Source organism: Oncorhynchus mykiss, chromosome 9 (genome assembly GCF_057628025.1).
Source record: "Oncorhynchus mykiss isolate SJ-2025 chromosome 9, ASM5762802v1, whole genome shotgun sequence".
Classification (NCBI taxonomy): domain Eukaryota; kingdom Metazoa; phylum Chordata; class Actinopteri; order Salmoniformes; family Salmonidae; genus Oncorhynchus; species Oncorhynchus mykiss.
This window is the reverse complement of record NC_143030.1, coordinates 16,817,093-16,823,295: the sequence shown is the minus strand read 5'-3', so window position 1 is coordinate 16,823,295 and position 6,203 is coordinate 16,817,093. Positions and strand designations below refer to the sequence as shown.

General features: G+C 44.9%; 1 protein-coding gene across 1 annotated transcript in view; it reads left to right on the top strand.

Annotated features, from left to right (window-relative positions):
- Window positions 1-5,566: 5,566 nt before the first annotated feature.
- LOC110531538 (zinc finger protein 219) overlaps window positions 5,567-6,203 on the top strand; it is a 61,421-nt gene continuing 60,784 nt past the window's right edge. The window contains exon 1 of the mRNA XM_090183551.1: window positions 5,567-5,784. The gene's annotated coding sequence lies outside the window, so the exon portion shown is untranslated. The remainder of the gene's footprint in view (window positions 5,785-6,203) is intronic.

Here is a 6,203-nt window from a genome sequence, read left to right as displayed (position 1 = left end):
TTCTTCTTAACAAAAAAAAACCCCGCTCCGGCGGGAGAGGAGGAGGGGACTATGGTACCGGCGGCAAGAGCTACAGACAAATAATCTTCGAGAGCCTTACGTTCGGGAGCCGACAGAGAGTATAGTCTACCCCGGGGGGGAGTGGTTCCCGGAAGGAGATCAATACTACAATCATACGACCGGTGTGGAGGAAGAGAGGTGGCCCTGGACCGACTGAACACCGTGCGCAGATCGTGATATTCCTCCGGCACCCCTGTCAAATCACCAGGCTCCTCCTGTGAAGAAGAGACAGAGGAAACAGGAGGGATAGCAGACATTAAACATTTCACATGACAAGAGACGTTCCAGGAGAGGATAGAATTACTAGACCAATTAATGGAAGGATTATGACAAACTAGCCAGGGATGGCCCAAAACAACAGGTGTAAAAGGTGAACGAAAAATTAAAAAAGAAATGGTTTCGCTATGATTACCAGAAACAGTGAGGGTTAAAGGTAGCGTCTCACGCTGAATCCTGGGGAGAGGACTACCATCCAGGGCGAACAAGGCCGTGGACTCCCTTAACTGTCTGAGAGGAATGTCATGTTCCCGAGCCCAGGTCTCATCCATAAAACAGCCCTCCGCCCCAGAGTCTATTAAGGCACTGCAGGAAGCTGACGAACCGGTCCAGCGTAGATGGACCGACAAGGTAGTGCAGGATCTTGAAGGAGAGACAGGAGTAGTAGCGCTCACCAGTAGCCCTCCGCTTACTGATGAGCTCTGGCTTTTACTGGACATGAAGTGACAAAATGACCAGCAGAACCGCAATAGAGACAGAGGCGGTTGGTGATTCTCCGTTCCCTCTCCTTAGTCGAGATGCGGATACCTCCCAGCTGCATAGGCTCAGCACCCGAGCCGGCAGAGGAAGATGGTAGTGATGCGGAGAGGGGGGCAACGGAGAACGCGAGCTCCTTTCCACGAGCTCGGTGACGAAGATCAACCCGTCGCTCAATGCGAATAGCGAGTTCAATCAAGGAATCCACGCTGGAAGGAACCTCCCGGGAGAGAATCTCATCCTTTACCTCTGCGCGGAGACCCTCCAGAAAACGAGCGAGCAAAGCCGGCTCGTTCCAGCCACTGGAGGCAGCAAGAGTGCGAAACTCAATAGAGTAGTCTGTTATGGATCGATTACCTTGACATAGGGAAGACAGGGCCCTGGAAGCCTCCTCCCCAAAAACAGATCGATCAAAAACCCGTATCATCTCCTCCTTAAAGTCCTGATACTGGTTAGTACACTCAGCCCTTGCCTCCCAGATTGCCGTGCCCCACTCACGAGCCCGTCCAGTAAGGAGAGATATGACGTAGGCGACACGAGCAGTGCTCCTGGAGTAAGTGTTGGGCTGGAGAGAAAACACAATATCACACTGGGTGAGGAACGAGCGGCATTCAGTGGGCTCCCCAGAGTAACACGGCGGGTTATTGATTCTGGGCTCCGGAGATTCGAAAGCCCTGGAAGTGGCCGGTGGATCGAGGCGGAGATGGTGAACCTGTTCTGTGAGGTTGGAGACTTGGGTGGCCAGGGTCTCAACGGCATGCCGAGCAGCAGACAATTCCTGCTTGTGTCTGCCTAGCATCGCTCCCTGGATCTCGACGGCTGAGTGGAGAGGATCCGAAGTCGCTGGGTCCATTCTTGGTCGGATTCTTCTGTTACGGTGCGTGAATGAGGACCCAAAAGCGAATTAACGTAAACAGAGCTTCTTTAATAACAAAACAAAACGTAGGCTCAGATGGACCGGCAGGTTCCGACAGGACAGGACAAGGTTGCAGCAAACATGACGATAGTCTGGTTCCGGCATGAACAACACAAACAAGAATCCGACAAGGACAGGAGCAGGAACAGAGAGAGATATAGAGACCTAATCAGAGGGAAAAAGGGAACAGGTGGGAAAAGGGGTGACGAGGTAGTTAGGAGGAGACAAGGCACAGCTGGGGAAAAGAGGGGGAGAAAAGGTAACCTAACAACGACCAGCAGAGGGAGACAGGGTGAAGGGAAAGGACAGAAACAAGACACAACATGACAGTACATGACAGTGACCTCAATCCTACGCTTTTACTGGCATCATTCAGAGTTTATGGTCTTGTCTGGGAACCCAGAAACAAACCTTGTGTGAGCTGCTACCTGATTTACACGTCAGTTTGTCTCGAAACTATAATGATACGTGTACACTTTCAATTGCTTTTCATGATTATATTGACTGTATTGCTCATATGTTTTACTATGTTGAAATGTGTATTATTTTGCCGGTGAATAGCTACTGAAAACTATATAGAAAACAACTTTTGTCATGTTTGTTTCTTTTTCATAATGTCTCTGAAATACAATTTAATTGATCTGGTTTTAATCGATCTGTGGAACATAATCTGTCCCCTAGAACAAGTGTGTGTGCTGTACATCATGTCCTGATGGCGAACACAGGAGGTCGCTGTTACATTGGAAAAGGTGACTGTGGGTGAGAAATGTACATGATGTCCTGATTATTGCTGGCCACAGGAGGTCGCTGTTACATTGGAAAAGGTGGCTGTGGGTGAGAAATGTACATGATGTCCTGATTATTGCTGGCCACAGGAGGTCGCTGTTACATTGGAAAAGGTGGCTGTGGGTGAGAAATGTACATGATGTCCTGATTATTGCTGGCCACAGGAGGTCACTGTTACATTGGAAAAGGTGGCTGTGGGTGAGAAATGGGGCAAATCAGTAGACCTACATAACATTGTTGCAATTATATTCCCATTCATTCAGAATTTTGTATATTATAAACTTGCTATGAAATATTATCTTTAAAAATAAAAAAATAAAATGTTTTTTCTTTATGGTTTAGGAAGAGGTAGGCCTATAGGTGTGACAATGTGGACTGCAGAGTATTACATTTTATTCAGATAAGACTTGTTTTTAAACCAATTTATTTTTTGTATTAAATCAATTGTAGATTCAGAACATGACCAAGTATGTGGACACCTGCACGTCGAACGTCTAATTCCAAAATCATGGGCATTAAAATGGAGTTGTTCTCTCCATTGTTGCTACAACAGCCTCCACTCTTCTGGGAAGGCTTTCCACCATGTTGGAACATGGCTGCGGGGACTTCCATTCAGCCACAAAAGCATTAGTGAGGTCGGGCACTGATGTTGGGCGATTAGGCCCGCAGTCAGCTTCACAATTCATCCCAAAGGCCTCTTTGTAGGCCAGTCAAGTTGTTCCACACTGATCTCGACAAACCATTTCTGTATGGATCTCTCTTTGTGCACCGGGGCATCGTCATGATGGAACATGCCCAATCTGTTGCCACAAAGTTAGAAGCAGAGAATTGTCTAGAATGTCATTGTACGCTGTAACATTAAGATATCCATTCACTGGAACAAAGGGGCCTAGCCCACACCATGAAAAACAGCCCCAAAACAATATTATTCCACCACCAAACTTTACAGTTGGCGCTATGCATTCAGGTAGGAAGCGTTCTCCTGGCATCCGCCAAACCCAGATTCGTCAGTCGGACTGATTCATCTACTTCTCCAGAGTCCAATGGCAGCGAGCTTTAAGCCACTCCAGCCGGCGCTTGACATTGTGCATTGTGATCTTAGGCTTGTGTGCAGCTACTCGGCCATGGAAACCCATTTCATGAAGCTCCCAACTAGCAGCTCTTGTGCTTATGTTGCTTCCAGAGGCAGTTTGGAACTCAGTAGTGAGTGTTGTAACCGAGGACAGAATATTTTTACTTGCTTCACCATTCTGTTGTCCTGTTCTGTGAGTTGGTGTGGCCTACCACTTCGCGGCTGAGCCGTTGTCGCTCCAAGACGTTTCCACTTCACAATAACAGCACTTACAGTTGACCAGGGCAGCTCTAGCCGGTTAGAAAGGAAAGAAACTGACTTGTTGGAAAGGTGGCATTCTATGAAATTCACTGAGCTCTTCAGTAAGGCCATTCTACTGCCAATGTTTGTCTGGAGATTTAATGGCTGTGTGCTCGATTATATACACCTGTCAGCAACTGGTGTGGCTGAAATAGCAGAATCCACTCATTTAATCCACTCATTTATATATATATATATATATATATATATATATATGAACAGAATGTTGAATAAGGAATAAGCGGTAGGGCTGTAAGGACAACATGATTCTCTGTGAAAGAAGAAAATATAGACGTGTATGTCCTTGAAGTTTGCAGTCGTGTCTAAAAAAATAACATTTTACCTTTTAGTGTTGGGATCATCAACTAGATTCAGCCGTGACTGATTTTTTTGTTGTTGAGAGGATGGTCGGGGGCCGGAACATATTTACTAATCATTTGTAGACTGCAAATTGACCACAAGAAGCCCAAACAGTAATCATGTTTGACTAAAACATAATCATTTCAATCCTTGCTTACATTTTTTTTTACCATCTTTTATGTCCAACAATTACTCAGAGAACTTGGGGGCCAAAAAACCCACCCGCGGGCCACCATGGGGAACCCTGCTATAATGTGGGTAATCTCGTTTTCAACAGTAAAAGTTCACAAATCGCTGCCAGGAGTCGATTGATGCACCAGTGTAACATAATTTAAAAAATCCCCATCCAAATCTGTCTGTTAAATCTTGCTACTTCTTAATCCACCGCATCCGCCTATGCCAGCCTTCTGTATCTGCAGTGGAAGGTGGTATAGCCACAGAGTTGTTGTCTGTTTGTCAGACCAGGAGACATCTCAAAAATCAGTCTTCTCACTTCAAAGTCTGTAACATCCGAACGGTTTGGCATGCAAAACTAATATTGAAAGATGAGTCTCTAGCGAAGATAGTGTTCTCCCTTTTGCTCGGCAACCCCAACAAGCCTCAGCACTGTTTGAAGTCTGTAAGGCCCATGTGCTTCTGTCTGTAGCATCCAAACCGTTTGGGCTACAAACTAAGACCCCACTTTGGAAAGGGGAGAATCTCAGGAACAAAAATGTCTCTATCTGAATATAACCCGGATGGAAGTAGTTTTGTGGGTTAATTATTTGTCAAAAAAGAATAATAGTAATTCCTGAGCTTTCTTATAGATATAGGGCAGACACTTCAAAATCTTAGCCCTTCATTTTTTGACTGTCTGTTTTGACATTTATGACTGTGTTATTCAATGCGTTTCTATGAGCTAAAGCAGTAATGTTCAATATTTTAGCAAATATGTTATTTTGGGGGGATACCTGCAGGGCTCCAATAATTCAAAATCAAGTAGCTAAATGATCAATTTTAGAGGTTAAAGTTTGGATCCATTGCCATTTACAGGAAAATGATTTAAGATAGCAACGTTTTAAAGTGTGCGTGAAATGCCTAGACTGTATGCCTATAAACCAAGAAAATGTAGGTTGAGTTAACGGGCATATATCAAATGCGCTAATCATGGTATAAAATTGGATGGAAAGAAAATGTGTTTGAGTGGAGCGCCAGCGGTTGAAAGTCTGTAGCTCTCTTGTGTGAGGCAGGAGAATGTGGAGGGAGAGAGGTAGGGGTGTGTGACTAACATTTGGAGACTGGAAGGGGAAAACAACTATTTGTTGGCTACGGCTTGCCTTGCAGAGCAGGACCAGGGAAATAGCGGTCGAGGTGCAGAGGGAGGGGGATCGACAGGGAGGGGGATCGTCCGACGACAATCATAATAGTTCTCTATCGCTTGTTGTGAAACAAACATCAGCATGTTAAGGGACTTCTACGCATTTAACGGGCAATTGAAAACGGGGAACTATCCTAGCGTGGAGAAAGTCTCTATAGCGGTGGATAAACAGTCAATATGGTAAGCCCCTTCTGTGGACTGTAGCCTAGGTATGCAGCAACAGGCTGAACGAGTTTCCTGCCTGGCGTGCTGCCTGGCGTGCTTCCTGGCTACCTGAAACAACTTCTGATGGTAATAATGCAGTTTTACGAAATAATAAAGCAAGTTATATAGCATTTAGCCTATTATCACAACATACAAATGTATGCATAGTCCTTTAGATTATAGACTATATTCTTGTTATTGCCCTAAGCCTATATCTTTTCAGTATAATCATGACTTTTCAACTTGAACATAGTAGGCTTGTTTATAGGCCACTGTTTAGCCTTTGCAAATATTTGCTCCTCCCTAACAGTAAACTAGTCTATCACATTGATTTTAATGCATCCTCCTCTTTGGATAGCATGTTCAGCAAATATACAATATTCCTTTAGGTTTAC